This window comes from Lepidochelys kempii, chromosome 26, assembly GCF_965140285.1.
Source record: "Lepidochelys kempii isolate rLepKem1 chromosome 26, rLepKem1.hap1, whole genome shotgun sequence".
NCBI lineage: Eukaryota > Metazoa > Chordata > Testudines > Cheloniidae > Lepidochelys > Lepidochelys kempii.
Window position 1 is genome coordinate 2,693,796 of NC_136405.1, and position 17,344 is coordinate 2,711,139.

At 46.4% G+C, this 17,344-nt stretch overlaps 1 long non-coding RNA gene across 1 annotated transcript in view; it reads left to right on the forward strand.

The window, feature by feature from the left end:
- LOC140903600 (uncharacterized) overlaps positions 1-10,798 on the forward strand; it is a 31,999-nt gene extending 21,201 nt beyond the window's left edge. Inside the window, exons 3-4 of the long non-coding RNA XR_012156302.2 lie at positions 7,997-8,157; positions 8,756-10,798. This is a non-coding gene — a long non-coding RNA (uncharacterized LOC140903600). The remainder of the gene's footprint in view (positions 1-7,996; positions 8,158-8,755) is intronic.
- The last annotated feature ends 6,546 nt before the right edge of the window (positions 10,799-17,344 follow it).

Genomic DNA, 17,344 nt, shown 5'->3' on the forward strand with positions numbered 1-17,344 from the left:
CCAGGAAGCAACTCTGCCCCACGAACTGAACAGTTGGAGAACTAAGGCAGAGAGCAAACTCTCCTGCTGTTTGCAACGGCACCTTCCAATTGATGCTGTAAAAACAAAACTAATAACAATACAGCCTTTCTTCAAAGACTGGACAGTGCTTGCATGCTAAGAAGAACTTGTAAGACTATATGTAACAGTGCCACCTGGTGACTCCTACCATAACAATACTGCAGCAAGCATAATTTCTGACAAGCAAGGAGATAAGTGAGGATTTTGCCCCCACTGGGCACATACCCCAATTTTTTTCTATTCTTTGCATCCCTGACTGCTGCTCCTCTTCCATCAGCTTTCGCCCTGTTCCTTGTCAGGTCCCCCCATGAAGTAGGAGGTATGGCCGTAGACTTATAGGAAAGATCAGGACCCTGTGTAGGAGGACAGAGTGATAAGTTGCTGCCTGCTTCTGGGCAAGGTGGAACCAGACAGTGGGAAGCCTCCCTAGAGGTAAGGATTGGATTACGTGGGATCCCCAAACAGCCTCTCGTCTTGCAGGTGCTGAAGGCTATCTGTGAGGCAAAGGCAGATGAAGGGTTAATTCGAATCACGCAGCCTAATTTACCCTTCTTCTCAAAACTCTGCCTCAAGAGAAGGACGGAATATAATTGCCAGGCAAGGAAAGCTACTTAACCTTACAAGCCTGTCCCCTGTAAGTGTCTTGCTCTTGCCTTCCCCTCGTGGTTTCAGCTCTGCTCCCTTTAGCCCCTGCCTTCTCAGCGTGTCTGGTAAAGTGGTTCTCAATGTAATTAGTGAAAAAGCCAAACGTCAAACCCGCAACACATCTGACGGCTCCGAAACAGCAGATAGAAAACTGAAACTGACCTACTTTTGTGGGAAAATAGCCCAGTGACAGTGCTGCCCAACACCGTTCACAAGCTCGGGGTCAAACCCTGACCTACCATGGCTTCAGATACATGTCCATTCCACCATCACTATGAAAGTTCTCGGTACATCGAAAGGGCAGGGCCAGAGCCTAGCACTCATTGCAACAGCTGCTCTTGACAAAGCATGAAGTATTTGACTTCTACCCACCCAAAATTTTCTATAGTGATTTGAATTTTTGGGTCCCCAATCTGGGACACCTTAAAGAAGTTTGCTTTTCAGAGGGTCAGTGCTCAGCACTGTCTGCAAATCAGTCCCCTTTAAGTTGCTTCATTTTGGGTGCCCCAAATCACCAGACACTTTGTTACACAAATGCTAGTGTTGATCTCCCGGGGATAAGAAAATACCCTTCAGAATTAGTGAATCAGTGAGATAGAGTGAGCATTCCAGCATCTTTACATCACGGTGGGGTCCCAAGGACATCTCCTGCAGGACTGTGGAACAGCCAAAGAGACCATCCCTGCCAGGGCTGGGCACAGTATCTTGGAGGTTAGATGCTGGTGCATGAATGCCCATGGGAAAAGCTCATAGTCTTGTATCTGACTATGGAGTCTTTGTGCCCCAATGTAAGTAGATGCCAGTAGCTTAAACATCACCTTTGTGTGCCAGGTGTTAACACAGACTCACAGAAGTTATAGCTGGGAGAGATCGAGTATGTCCCACTTCCGCCAGTGCAGGATTGCGTCAGGACCCTGGTCTCAAATCCAGGCCTGCTGCACTTTCAGAAAGCAGGCTTAGCCACCGTGCCAAATCAACACAGACGAGGGTGGTCCAGCTTCCGGGGTTCCGTGACCCGCTTCCTGATTGGCCACATGGTCTTGGCCTTGATTGGCTGGTGACTCGACATAAAACTTCCTGCTTATCTTCTGCCCTTGTCTGAGCAACAAGCCATTGCCTACTAGTTGCTGCGTGGACCCCCTGACCCTGCCAGCTGCACCTTCCCCTTGGATTGGATCTTCTGGCGATCAGACCCCTTGCATGAACTCTGACCACTGGGTACGACGGCCCTGCAACCCGCCTGACTCCCAGGCATTACAGAGTAGTCCCTACAGTCCACGTCTAGTCTAGTTCAAAGTGTTCCTATGGATGTTATAAAAGTAATGTGGTTAGAGAGAGATTGTAATTGGGGGCTAATGTGGCTAGGAACTAAAGCAGCTCTTTATCAGAGAGTAGCAGAGCCTGATAGCATTGCAACTCTGTTCTTCTTAATGAGATGAGCTTGCAATAAACCAGCAGCACATTAGAAGTAACTAGACAAAATGGCAGGGTTTTGAAAGGCCAGCAAAAGCAATAATACAGCCTCTAACAGAGAGAGCGCTCAGCTTACCTCTGGCTGTTGGAAGCCGTACAATGTTTTTGCAGTGCTGCCAGAACAGTTCTTTACTGAACTTGGAAAGTCTCACATGCAGGTTTCAACACCTCTGTCTCGCGCCACATAATGCAAAAGCTAATTCTACTTTCAGGCTGATGTCAACATTCCCCTTTACTGCCCCAGTGAAATGTGAAGACAATGTTAATTTGCATTTGCTGTGTGCAAGTAACACATTCCAGATAAGCGTGGTAAGTCCTCAGAGGTATAGAGGAGAATTTCTTGGATAACGTGCTGGATGGAAAAACCCGATGGGATCCAGGAGAAGGAAACAGCATTGTGTGTTTTCATAACGCCACCTGGAATAGGCACAGCTTAGAAATACATACTGCAGGGCTGCAAATACAACGGCAGACCAGTAGCAGCAGTAATAACAGAGAGGCTGCTGCGCTCCGTAGGAAACCTTAGGGTTGAGGCAGTACTAATGGGGACAAGGGCCAGTCCTGCACATTTGCTGGGGAGGGAAGGGGCGGCGCGGATCCTCTGATCAGTGAGCAAATTTGATGGGCTGGATCTGTACATGATTTTGCACCCCACATTTGGCTGCGATGCAATATTATTTCTTTATTAGTATCACCCTGACAGGACCTTCTAGAGACCCTGTGACAGGACAGTGCGGTGTTTTCAGGTTGTATATGTGGGGTGGAGGAGGGTGGGCAATCAACCCAGTTGGGGCCTCATTGTTCTATGTGTTGTATGTACACGGAGCAAGAGGCAGTTCCTGCTCTGAGACATTATTCATTATTATGCAGATGAGGAACTGAGGCACAGAATAATTAACTGTCCAAAGGTCATACAGGAAATCGGTGGCAGAGCCAGGAACGGAAATGCAGATTTTCTGATTCTCAATCCAGTCCTTTAACTATAAGACCATCCTTTCTCTGTTACACAAATATAGCTATATGAATCCATGATAGCTATATAAATGCAACACATCAAATAAGGCTTAAAATATTCCATTAGGTGGTTAGAACATGTATGTCTATAGAAACAGACGCTATAGATCCTATGGAGATGGGCGTAATTAGATTAGCTAGTTTACTTTCTGATGGCATGTGCATGCACTCGGTGTCTGGAATATCTCCTGGTGCCCAAAGGAATCCGAGTTTAAGAAACAAAGATTCAAAAGCGTTTGGAAGAGGTACAGTTGTACCAATAAACTTCTAATCCTCAGTTACAGCATGCAGCCTCTTGTCCGTAAAACAAATAGCCCATCACTAACAAGCACTTATTGCAGAAGTGAAACAATTATTACTGTAAGCAACATGCTGAAAATATAGACCCTTAAGATGGGGATAATAATGACCATTTGTCTATGAATCAGAAAAATGTGCTAGTTTTTTGTTTGTATGTAACGAGCAAAGAAACTTGGCTGATGCTCTGGAGTAGATTAACCAGTTTGAACTCAGAGGAGTCTATTGCATTTGGTCAGTTCTGTCAGGGTATATGGGCTGTTGGAATGGCTTTTCCATCTTTACTCCTGTATTGTACACTCCTTATAATGACAATGATCTTGCATTTCTATAGAGTCTTTCATCCTGAAGGGTCTCAAAGAGCTTTTCAAACATCACAGTCTGATAGACCAACTCTACACAGGATCAGCCTGCAATGCAGCTATGTGTGGGGTGGAATGAGGCAGCTGTTTGATGGCTCACAGGGGTTTAGGATAGTCAATGAAGGAGAATACCTTATTCAGCTGAAACTTCTGGCCTAAGATTAGCAGGGAGAATGGAAGTTGGTCAGGACATGGGGCTGGCAACCTTGTTCTTTACAAACTTTAACGACCACAAGTGTCCAAATCCTTTGTTTTATATTCCATCCAAAAGACGACGTTTTCAGCAGCGCAATATCCCCCAAACTTGCTGGGTGTCTGTGTCCATCCATCTGAGATAAAACTGTGTTCAGGGATCCTGCAGTGGCACGTGAAGGCAATGAATTCATTTCCATTTATGATCTGTTATGATGATACCCCTGAAGGATAAGTCTATACATAATAATCTCTCTCTTCAGCTTTGTTAACAACTTCAATTAACAGAGAGCTGTGTAATGCTTCATCAGCCATTTGGATTACAGATGAAATTAAGCCATCATATTTATGAACTACTCAGTGAGTTCTAGGAGAACTCCACATATTTTAGATTTAATAACTTGCCCTCTCATTTTATTTATAATGTTAATAATGATTTGGTGGCTGCTGCGGGGGGAGAACATAAATGACAAAGAGACCAATTCACAAAGGGACAGTAACCGGAGTTATGCTTTATGGGAGCAGTCTACTGTCAATACATGGCTACATGCTTCCTCAGTTCATTTTGTATTCTCTTTTATATTTGATTGACTAGCTCTGCGAACCAGGAGACTTCTGCCTTATAATTGCTTTCCACTAAGCACTTTGAAAACCTGTAAGTGTCTAGTGTTAATAATTAAACCCGGGAAAGTGGATCTGTTATGTCTACAAACTAGTGGGTCTGTGAGTGGACCTAGCTTAGCAGCAGAATTCCACCAGGCCAAGATTTTCAGAAGAGGCTTGTGATTTTGGGTGCCCAACATGAGACACCTTAAATAGCCTGATTTTCAAAGTGTGGGTGCTCAGCACTTTCTTCTAGAGAAATCAGAGTCTGGAAAAATATGCTGTAGCTTAACATAATTGATCCCACTTCACTCTAAGCGATTTCTGCCAGGTGTTCATTTTGTGCTGCTTGATTTTGTCCCATGCCCATTGTTATGTATTATTTGTGTATTAGTAGAACCTAAAGGCCTCAACTGAGATCAGGCCCATTGTACTAGGTGCTGTACAAAGAAACAGTAGGAGACAGACCCTGCCCCAGAGAGCTGACCGTTTACGTAGCCATGGGGAGTATTATTATCCCCATTCTACACATAGGAAGCTGTTGCAGAGGAGATGAAGTGATATGCTCAAGGTCACCCAGCCAGTCTGTGCCAGAGTCAAGAACTGAACCTAGGTCTCCGAAGTTCTATGGCAATGCCTTATTCACAAGCCCTCCCTTTTTGTCAAGGAGTTGGGCTTCTGCAATCAAAGGGACTAATCCTGCCCCGTTAAATTCAACGGGAGTTTCACCCTTGACTTTCTGGGCTGGATTCTGCTTTGCAGCCTACTGCCAATGCAAAACCTCTCTAAAGCTGGCAGGGCAGGCCCTGGGGTGGGGTGGGGAATCATCCCTGGCCAGCAGCATCTATTGCACCCACCCACCTTTCCTGCCAGAGTAGAGGCATGGCTGGGGAAAAGAGGGGATGCTCAGGGCTCCTCTGCACCTTGCAATGCCATTGCAAGTTAGAACGGCCACGGCTGTAACTCACATTAGAGACCCAGCCTGATTCACAAGCGACCCAGGATTAGTGGAGTGCAAAGGTAACTTAGAACCACCGGATGCTCCTAGGCCGCAGCTGAGGATCTGGGTGGTCAGTTTTTACATATTTGGGAGAGGTTGTGATGATAGGGGCCATACAAGTACCTAGATAGACTTCAGTGGAGGCAGGACTCGGGCCATAAGAGAGATGGTGCAAATGGAAGTGGCACCTCTGAGTACCACGGCTGAACTGGTCCTAAGTCACTATCTTGGGCAAACTTCTTGGGGATATAAAACTGTTGTTCCCTAGGTGTAAAATTATTAGTAGTATTATGGTAATGCCTAGAGCAGTGGCTCTCAATCTTTCCAGGCTACTGTACCCCTTTCAAGAATCTGATTTGTCTTGTGTACCCCCAAATTTCTTGTCAGTATTCTTGTCAGCAAGTTAAGGAAGTATGGGCTGGATGAATGTACTATAAGGTGGGTAGAAAGTTGGCTAGATTGTCGGGCTCAATGGGTAATGATCAATGGCTCCATGTCTAGTTGGCAGCCGGTGTCAAGTGGAGTGCCCCAGGGGTCGGTCCTGGGGCCGGTTTTGTTCAATATCTTCATAAATGATCTGGAGGATGGTGTGGATTGCACTCTCAGCAAATTTGCGGATGATACTAAACTGGAAGGAGTGGTAGATACGCTGGAGGGCAGGGATAGGATACAGAGGGACCTAGACAAATTGGAGGATTGGGCCAAAAGAAATCTGATGAGGTTCAATAAGGATAAGTGCAGGGTCCTGCACTTAGGACGGAAGAACCCAATGCACAGCTACAGACTAGGGACCGAATGGCGAGGCAGCAGTTCTGCGGAAAAGGACCTAGGGGTGACAGTGGACGAGAAGCTGGATATGAGTCAGCAGTGTGCCCTTGTTGCCAGGAAGGCCAATGGCATTTTGGGATGTATAAGTAGGGGCATAGTGAGCAGATCGAGGGACGTGATCTTCCCCCTCAATTCGACATTGGTGAGGCCTCATCTGGAGTACTGTGTCCAGTTTTGGGCCCCACACTACAAGAAGGATGTGGATAAATTGGAGAGAGTCCAGCGAAGGGCAACAAAAATGATTAGGGGTCTAGAACACATGACTTATGAGGAGAGGCTGACGGAACTGGGATTGTTTAGTCTGCAGAAGAGAAGAATGAGGGGGGATTTGATAGCTGCTTTCAACTACCTGAGAGGTGGTTCCAGAGAGGATGGTTCTAGACTATTCTCAGTGGTAGAAGAGGACAGGACAAGGAGTAATGGTCTCAAGTTGCAGTGGGGGAGGTTTAGGTTGGATATTAGGAAAAACTTTTTCACTAGGAGGGTGGTGAAACACTGGAATGCGTTGCCTAGGGAGGTGGTGGAATCTCCTTCCTTAGAAGTTTTTAAGTTCAGGCTCGACAAAGCACTGGCTGGGATGATTTAATTGGGGATTGGTCCTGCTTTGAGCAGGGGGTTGGACTAGATGACCTCCTGAGGTCCCTTCCAACCCTGATATTCTATGATTCTATGATTTCACCTCACTTTTAAAAACTTACAAAATCAGACATAAAAATACAACAGTGTCCCATCACGCTATTACTGAAAAATCGCTGACTTTCTCATTTTTACCATATCATTATAAAATAAATCAATTGGACTATAAATATTGTACTCATATTTCAGTGTATAGTGTACAGAGCAGTGTAAACCAGTCATTGTCTGTGAAATTTTAGTTTGCACTGACTTCACTAGTGCTTTTTATGTTGCCTGTTGTAAAATTAGACAAATAACTAGATGAGCTGATGTACCCCCTGGAAGACCTCAGAGTACCCCAGGGGTACATGTACCCTGGGTTGAGAACCACTGGCCTAGAGATCCCAGATGAGATTTGAGCTCCCCCATGCTGGGTGCTGTACAGACACACAGCAAGAGATAGTCCCGTCCCCCCGAAAACCAGCAGTCTAAATAGAGGACACGAACAAAGGTGTGAGAGGGGAAACTGAGGCCCAGAGAGGGGAAGTGACTTGCCCAAGGTCAAACAGCAGGTGGGTGGCAAAGCTGGCATAGAACCCAGGTCTCCTGACTAGTGCCCTATTTGCTGCCTTTCATTATTTATTTATTTATTTACTTATTGGGGTTCATTTCCATCCTGCAAATGAGCCATTGCAGCGCGCCCTGTCTCTGCTGTACTAATTCTGGAGCACAGAGAGCCTCAGCAAGGTTAATTAATTTGAGCAAAGGCTGAAGTCTAAAAGGCGGGGAGCAACACACAGAGATGATGGCTGGCAAAAATCATTACAGCATCTTTCAACAATCTATATACCGTTATCGATCCTGTTATAGATCATGTTTCTTCCCCCCCCCCTTTTTTTTTTTGCAGGATATTCTGGATCGATATGGCAAGTGCATTGAGACTGCAGCAACACATTTAAAACCTTATAAAAGGTTATTTAGTTGCTAACAGAGCAGCAGTTTCTGCAAAGCCTGCCAAAAGGTTACAGCTTTTTGGGCATCATAAATTACAGACGACAGGAGAAAAAAGTAAGTGCGGTTTTCTTTATTGTCTCAATGATGGATGGGCTCCTGAACAAGACACAAAATACATCATATCACCTTTAATGGGTCCACATTTCTGTAGCCATAACTCACAATTTTAAAATAGAAAATGGTGAAATATGGCGTTGTATATTCCACTCCTGACATATTTATGAGTCCTTCCCTTCTTATAAATACAGTGATTGCTATTTCAAAGCACCGTGTCAGGTATGAACAGAACGCAAACAGCTGGTGCGGTTGAAAAATTATAGCCAGAGTTGGACGTTTTCAAAAACTCTCTCTAACAGCAGTAAATTTACAATGTTTGCACTAACTGTTATTAAAACCAAATCCATAGCTTGGCAACAGGAATCCATTGCTGTGTAACAGCTGGAGTGACAGTGCAGCATGACAGCTGGGGAGAGCTGGAAGGCTGGTGCTACACCAGTGTGAAAACCCATTTCAAGGGGATCAACGGTCTACGTCCCAGCCTGTACTGTCCCCAGCAGTCCATGTGCTGTTAGCTGGACTGTTCGGAGAGTGACAGCAGCACTGTTTATCTTCTGCCTGACCCCATGTTTTTTAATCTTTTTCTTTTCAAAAGCCTTTCCTCTGACGGCTGAGACTCGCCTTATCCCAAACCCATGGGCGCGTCTGACTCGGCCTTCATGCAAATACAGCCTGACTAGGTCCCAATCCTGCAAGCTGGGGCCCAGCACCCTGAGACAGAAGTGAAGTCACTTTCGACAGGTTTGGGATCGAACAGCTACATTTTCCAACACACCACTGATTTTCGTTACCTAAAGTGAGGGACCGCATTGAGGGCAATGTCTATCCTGCACCTGGAGGTGCGCTTCCCAGCCCACTTAGACAGACGTGCTAGGTCTGTGTGAGCTAAAAATACCAGCATGGTGGCGGCTTGGCCTATCTTCCTGAATACGAACCCAGGGTGCTGGGGCGTGTTTCCACTTGCATGGCTAGTCCGAGCCCTGGCCTGTGCTACCCCACCTCCCCGGCTATTTTTAGCACAGTAGCTCAAGCAGAGCTAGCCTGTTTCTGTCTACCCGCACTGGGAAGCCCACTCCCAGCTGCAGCATAGATGTAACCAGTAGAGACTTCCACTGACTCTCCTCAGCCACCCAAACTTGAGGCATCCAGTTACAGACCAGCTGCCCTTTATGGGGAGTTAGTGCCCAGTCTGCCCCTGACTGCCTTATGAAGGCCCCACCTAGGGGTAATTGACTGCCCCAGGTGTCTGGTTAGTAATCGAGCACCTGGACTTAATAAAGGTTCCCCAAGCTCAGTTAGAGGGGAGCCCCCAAGGGAGACATGACGCTCCTGTTCAGAGCAGCTCCCAGGAGAAGTTGCTGATGAAGAGCCTGGAGTGAGAATTATCTGGGGACCCCACAGACTGCTGCTGCGGAAAGGGCGAACTTCCTAGATGCAGGACTGCAGTCAGTGGGCATCCAGGAGGGCCTGGTCTCAGCCCTGGATGCCCTTGACGCCATCTGGAAGCCCAACCTGGCAAGGATCAGCCACTATCCATGGAGAAGAGCGGCAGTGGACAGACCTCCCTGGACTCCTGACTCCAGAGACAGGAAGCCTAACACCAAGGGCAGAGACTGGAACTGAGAGATCCCCCGGAGAAGAGCCTGGCTGGAGGCAAGAACTGGACGCAGGTGGGGGACAGATGGATTAAGAATGACCTGGTCACCAGCTGAAATGTTGGGGTGAAAGCTTTGTTTGTGTCCTGCGGCAGCTTTTCTGTTAATAAATAAGGGCCTCCAAAAGCCGGTGGAGGTGCTCTTTAGCATCTGTCAGGACCAGTTAATACCCTGGGAGAGGGAAAAATCGAGGAAGGGCTCACCCACAATACCACGCCCACCTGCAAGGGGGTGCACTGGGTCAGCCAGGAATGAAGACACACCCCAAATCAGGGACTGCTAATGAGAAGGCTGCACAGACGAGGAGCTCCCACGTGGCTATTTTGCGCACATTGCCTTTGTGTGCACACGATATTTTCACTGAATGGATTTCCTGTTTCCGCTATCAGCACAGCTCCTCTAAAGCTCCTCTAAAAGGCCAGATCCACAGTGAATGGGCATTTCTGAGAATCATGTGCTGAATATTTTCCTAAGGGCAAGGTCTGGAATAATCTCAGAAGGGAAGTGGTAAAAGCCCCATGGCTAGATTCATTTTAAAATGGACTGGTCAAAGCACCGGGGAACGGGAAGGAAGGATGGTCCAGTGCTTAGGGCATTAGCCTAGGAGACTCACGTTCAATTCCCTGCTCTGCCACAGACTTCCTGGGTGACCTTGGGCACGTCACTTAGTCTCTTTGGGCCTCAGTTCCCTGCCTGTACAATGGGGATGACAAGTCAGTGCTCAGAGTCTTTAAATACATTAAAGGCTGCAAAGTACCTTAGATGCTATGGTAATGGGGGGCCAGATAGAGTACAGTGTCAGGACCGGTCTGGTGCGGGCCAGAGAGGATGGGCAAGGTGTCTAACTATCTCTAACATCAATAATGGTGACTCCCATGCTCTATACTCAATACTTCCAGCCAAAGGTCCAGCTTTGGCTCTGGCCTCTCTCTAATTCATCCTTCAATCCATAATGGCTACAGTAATACACATTTAAAACTCTTGCCATTTCTGTGTCATTATTTCCACTCACTTTGCAAGCGTGTTTTACTAGTAAATACCTCAGGATGGAATTAATCCTGCCAAGAGCCCTCCTGAACATCAAAGCTCCTGAGAGTACACAGAATTCTCCTTCCTCATTTACACACACAAAAGGCCTCTAATTAGCTTTTTGTTTAGTCCGATTATGAATGAGAGTTTTGACCTTTCAAAGTGATTAGCTTTTTAAGCAAACTAATTTGCATAATGTCAGTTTCCAAACTATATACAACAGCCAAGGCTGAGGTTTGAAAGAACAGAAGCCTACAGTCAGGGCCTCAGATCCATATTTAGGTACCTAATCTACGCCCTGATCCTGCAGATACCTGCGTGCAAAATTTTGTGCAACCACACAGTCCCATTACAGTCACTGGGACTCTCTTGTGTGCAAAGTGAACCATGGGTGTCAGTGTTTGCAGTGTTGGGGACTTTCCAAATTGCTCAGGACCAGATTTTCAAATGTTCAGCACTGGAAATTGGGGCCAGATTTTCAAAAGAGTTTAGCATCCAGCATGCAGCTGCTGTTTGCACTAACTGCTATACTGAGCCCTTGAATATCTGGTCCTACTGGCTGTAGGTTCAAAAACACTCCGCACCCAGAAGCTTCCATGGAGGCCAACTTTAGGTCCTTAATTTTGAAAATCTTTGCCCACTGTTTTCAAAGATGGGTGCAGGCGTAGGCAGCCAGGTTTGAAAACATGGACTAGGGTAGCTAACACAGGCCAGTCTAGTAAGGGTGTATATATTTCTGCACATGGATTAGATATTTTTTCTAGATAATTTACATTCTCTTGTATAGGCTTTGCTTGGGACATTATAACCCCATTTAATTTTGGCTTTAACTCTGTCCCATCATGGTCTCGTTAGCAGTGAATTTTTCAATGCTTAGTTTTGCTTCTTTTCCATTTCAGCGACTTTAAATTTCTTATGCTTTTAGCTTTGATTTCAAATGACCCAGCATTGATTCCTCTAAAATAAGAGAATGGCAGTAACTAGTGGCCCTGTTTCCTGCTGCCAAAGCAGTAACAGCAGGCATGTCACCCCTATCCGCAATCTTCCTGAAAAGCTGGCTCGATGTAGTCTGCCGTGACGAGATGTTCCTGCTAACGTGACTTGTATATCCAGGGCAGAAGGATGAAGTGGTTTTAGCTTTGACTGGTGCCCATGACAGTGATGGGCAGAATAAAATATCAGCCAATAGCTCCATATATCTATCTATCTACCTGCATTTCCTGCTCTTCTCCTTTAGATGGACAATGGCCAGTACCCTGTGCCAACCCTGTAAGATGTGGTTCATACAGGTGTCGGGGAGCGGAGCCCTGCACAGCTTGGAATCAAATCAAAGCATCCTCTTCTGGTTCATTTCGCAGTCCAAATCTCGTGAGCTTGAACCTCCACAGCCTATCCCTCCCTATGTCTGCCTCACAGAGCATCCTTCCTGTCACCCACACAATCCCCAGGATTGGCCCTCCTGGTAGCATCTGTGGTTGGGCTTGCTGGGGGGAGGGAATGGCTGTTGCTGGTTTCGTCACTGGGGGAAAGTCATCCCTGTACAGAAGGCTAATGTACCACTTAAGTCCCACATAAACCTTATGGAGGATATCCTGGCTCCCTTGAAGTCAACAGAACCATGATTAGACCCTCTGAGTGTACAGGCATACAGGGTTGTATTTTACATTGTATTTACAACCTCCTTAGTGCATGTTTGCCAAACATTTGCAAGGGATTAGGTCAATGAATGCATCAGACTCCGAACGCAAGATGTATTCAAACTTTTTTGCTGTTTAATATGACTATTTTCCCAGAGCCTATATCAGATGTGGGCATGTGTGTGTCATATAACACGATAGGGGCTGCTTTCATCATCCATAGATCATTCCTCGCCCTAAGTCACCATCCCGGACAGATTTGGTTTCAGCTTAAGGGACTTTGGCCCTTCCTATGTGATTTACTTTGTTTACTTTTTCATGTGGATTCATGCTGGCGAAAGGTGCTGGATTGACATCCCTGGAGACTTTTGTCGTCTGCTGCCAGGACAGGGGTAGCATGGACAGCAACACAAAAAGATGCCACCAACACATGTGCGTGCACACCCCCACAACTTCTCCTGCCAGTGTGGCCCAAGCTTGTCCTGGAAGCACACCCAGTGCCCTTGTTTATACTCGGATAGCAAGACTGGGTTCCCTATTGCAGGTGAGGGGTTTTAAGCACCATGTTGTGGAGACCTGATATGAGCAGGATTAGATGACGTGGGGTGAGATTTCTCAAAGGAGTTTAAGAGATTTAGGAGCACAAACCCCATGGAATGTCGGTGGGACTATATAATGCTATATCTCAAGGGAAGTCCCTGGGACCGGTGCTTCTAAATCACCTACATGCTTTTGAAAATCCCACCCTGGGAGGTGCAGATGCCAGTGGCTGCCCAGACCCCTGTCTACAGTGGAGTTCCCTGCTAGTGGAGCCGAACTGGTGGTGGCAACAGGAGGACATTTTAGATGAGAACTTCTATCACAGACACACTGGTGGCAGACGGCTGCTCGCATTGGGCTTCCCTTCACTAGAAAATTATTGTCACGTTAATACGACCTTGAGGAGTAGAGCTAACATAACGTCTAGCATGACCTGGCCTTGCCTACACTGGCTGCAAGGTTGTGCTGGTTAACATGACTCCTCCGGGTCGTCCTCTAAACATGACCTAATTTTCTAGCGATGAGGAGCCCGTTGATTCAGCACAGCTGGGTGAGTAACTGAATGTTTGGGTCAGTGGGCGTTCCGAATCTGACAATGATCAGAATTTTTAGTGAATTGAAAAAGTCCATTTCAGGGCTGTTCCAGAGGGGCATTTGAATCTAGGTCTCCCCCAGGCCCGGTGAGTGCCGGAACCGAAGCTTCTGGGGGGAGCAGTGACCGCACCAGCACCTCTCCCTCCAGCAGGTTTGCGAACGGTCAAAACAATTTGTGTCAAATCTGTGAGTAGTTTTGGGTCGACTGACGCTGCATTTTTCTTCCAATAAACTGTTTGTCAAAAAAGGTCACCTCGCTCTCCTCTGCAGGTCACTCAGGCTGGCCCCTGGATTTTAGCAAAAACCCTCTTAATGCAAGCCTGACCCCAGGACGCTAAAGGAGGAGCTGGAAATTGTTGTAACCCCCTCGATGATCCAAAGGAGAACAATAGAAACAATAGAAACTCTTTGTGGTAGCTAGATTCAAAACTCTTTATCACTGATTTGCATTCCTTTACCTGTGCAAAGCCCTCGAGAGGTGTATTTTATTACCCGGGATGATTAAACGAACAGTTATAGATAACGAAATGTTAGGGTCTTCCCATTTGTTCTTAAGCTTGGAATCACCGTAATGGAGACCTGCTTTTTTCTAAGCTGGCTTTATCAAGGCACAGATGCTACGTTGTTCTAACCCCTTTTGCCTCTGCACAGGTTATCAGAGCCAGGGATTTTATGTCCATCTCTGGTTATTATTAGTCAGTCATGCTGGTAGATTTCATTGTCTCTGTGGAAGAGGAATAATAGAAGATAAATTGTTGCTTTGGGTAGGTCCTCTTGGAAGATGGCTCTCATGATTCAACAGCTCTTTGGTTCAGGGCTTTGGAAGGGGGAGAACCATTGCATTTTAATTTTATTTCAGTAACAGTTCCCCTCATCCCATGCCACCTAAGAGACAGAGAGGTGACCTGAACACAGGGCTGGGAGTGAGTCTAATCCTGGCTTTAAAACACACTCCTTATATGGCCAGGAGCAAAATCACTTAACCTCTTTGCCTCAGTTTCCCTGTTATATGGGGAAGATACTGCTCAGTAACATGCAAGGGTGGTGTGCGGATTAGTGAGCGCATTACAAAGAGCTTTGAAGATCGGAAGCGTGATGTAAATGCTCAATAGCACTACCAGATCAGAGCTGAGTAAGCAGCTGAAAGAGAGTAAAGGCCAGATTGGGCCTAGGAAGAAGTGTCCTAGCTAATGTACAGCATGGGCTTAACTCCAGTGTGGTGTCTTCATAACAGTGGGTGTTCAGTCAGCAGGTATTAAAACTTGTATCCTACTAGGAATTGTACAGACCATATTTAGCTCCAGATATATATGATCCAGCTTTGTTCCCCCCAGCCCTATCTTCTGGATTTATATGAGCCAAGTCCAAACCAGGCAGATTTGATTGTTCCCTCAGCTGAAAAGCTTGCTTCCCAGCAAAGGGTGCTGGCCAGACCCTTATAAGAGTGCTTCCTACTGGACAATTGTGGTTTGACAGTGCCATGGAAGAAAGCACTCTCAGCTGTCCTCCTGGCCAGGGCATAGAATATTGCTTGCTCTCTGGTGATTTGCTGTTCTGTAGGGATGTTTGGGGAATATAGAGGATGTCGGAGTTGTGGTGGGGTATGTGTGGGGAGGGAGACATAAACCAAGAATTAGGAGATAACAAAAGACTCCTGCTGTTTGTGTGTGTTGGTTCCACATTCATAATCCTACATTGTCAAGGAGATGGACTAGATCAGAGGTTCTCACCTCGTGCCCCCCATTTCCATTCTGGGGGTCACCCTGGACCTCCCCCCAACTAGCAATACAAGAAGGGCCAGATGGCTGTGACCCCTTGATACCTGTTTACAGCCCCCAGGCCAGGAACTCTTGGATTAGATAACCCAACGCGCGCACACATCCTATACTGACATTCTGAGCACAAAGTGAGACCCTGCTGAACCCCTCTGTGTAATGCTTTCTTTCCTGCACACGTGCAAGGACCTTTGAGTTGACTGCTCTGTTTTATAACATTGCTGTTTCCTGGCCTGGCTTTATTACATCTGTTCTTTGGGGTATGGTGTTGTAAATTGGGTAGGTGATGATATGTAATCACTAACCGAAAAGCCAATACATTTTCACTGCAACAGCAGTAAGACAAATAAAGGAGAGGAGGGAGGGCCTGGTGAGGCTCCGACAAAGGGGTGTAGTTTTTAAAATGTGATTGCAAATTGAAAACAATGTTATCCTCATGTAGCTGGTTTCATCGCACAGTCACGGCTGCTGCTTTCTTTCTGGGAGAACAACTGAGTGCTTCGGGGAGGGACTGAGTTTCCTGTTGAAAATTTTAGACCTCCCTTTGATTCTCTTTTGGAACTTGGGTTACATCTTCTGCCTCTCTGCTCTGAGGCCAGCCTGGGAACATGAAAGTCACTGGGCATTGCCAGGGAACACAGACATACTGCTTAAGGGGGGCTCCTTGTCCTTTGTTTGGGATAACCTACTGGATCCCAAGTTGCCAACTGCTTCTTTCACCTGATGAACAGAGTAACAGGAATGGGGGTGATTGTCCCAATGAAAGCAAAGGCTCCAGCAAACAAGGAGATCAGAATGGCAGAATGAGTCATCAGGGACTTCTCTACCCTAGAGAACTAGTCTGGTTGTATAGAACCTGTTTAAGCACAAGCATGGAGTTGTTTCCACGCTAGCCAGGTTGAATCTGTTTAGGATCCATTGCAGGTTTCTCCTTGTCCACACTAGAGCTGTCCTACACCTTTGCAGTTGAAGTGGCCTCTTGGGACCTATCCCTCAATTCCTAGTGTAGCTCCCAGAAGCAGTGCACTCTGGGAGATTTCACTAAGCCATTAGTGCACCATGGGACAGTAGCAGGAGGACTGGTTGAACCATTTCAGCTTGTCTGTGTCCACTAAATCAGTTCAGACTAAACTAGTATTTAGCCCTGGAGAGGACCTGTTTACACTACAGACATTTTCTAACAGGTTTTAAAACCAATTTAGTGAAACTGCTTTTAAAACTGGTTAGATCCTATTAGCATAGACCTGATTATAGGTGGTTTATGGTAGTCTGACCCATTTTTACTGGACTGGTCTCAAGATCACTACTGCTCAAATCAGGTTTAAAATCCTTTTGGTTGAATGTTCCTCAGTGTAGACAGGTCTAAAATCTGCCCAGCCCGGTTTGTAGCACACTTCTGAAGCATTTGAGGCACTTCTGTGGGTTTGCCCTCCAGTGGCACTTGCTACCCCTGGCCACTCAGCTATTTGTTAGCAGGTGAAGCAGAGCTAGCATGCGTCTTTCTACCTGCACTGGGAAGGGTACTCCCAGCTGCAGTGTAAACATACCCTATTGACATCACGACAATTTACACCAGCTGAGAATATGACCCCCTAGCCTTATCAATGTACTAGGAGGTTAAAATGGCTCTATGCGGTGTGGTCAGTTTCTCAAGTGCAGCTCCGGCCTGGCTCTTGTTGTTGCGGGATAAGGAGAAGCAGCGGGGCTGGGTTGCTGTGTCAGGACGAGTTGGAGTGGCTTCCAGGATTATTGCTAACAGTCGTGATAATGGCACTGTAAATACGGATGGTGCAGATGGGCTGGGAGATAAATGGACGGGGTTAACCCGCTGCAATTTAAGATGTGCCTGTGTGCTGCTGTGCCAGTTTATCACGATGAGTGTCATAGCAAAAATCAATCCTCTGTGTTCTTTCGGGAATTACAACTATCATTTTGGTGTGATTTATTTGCTGTA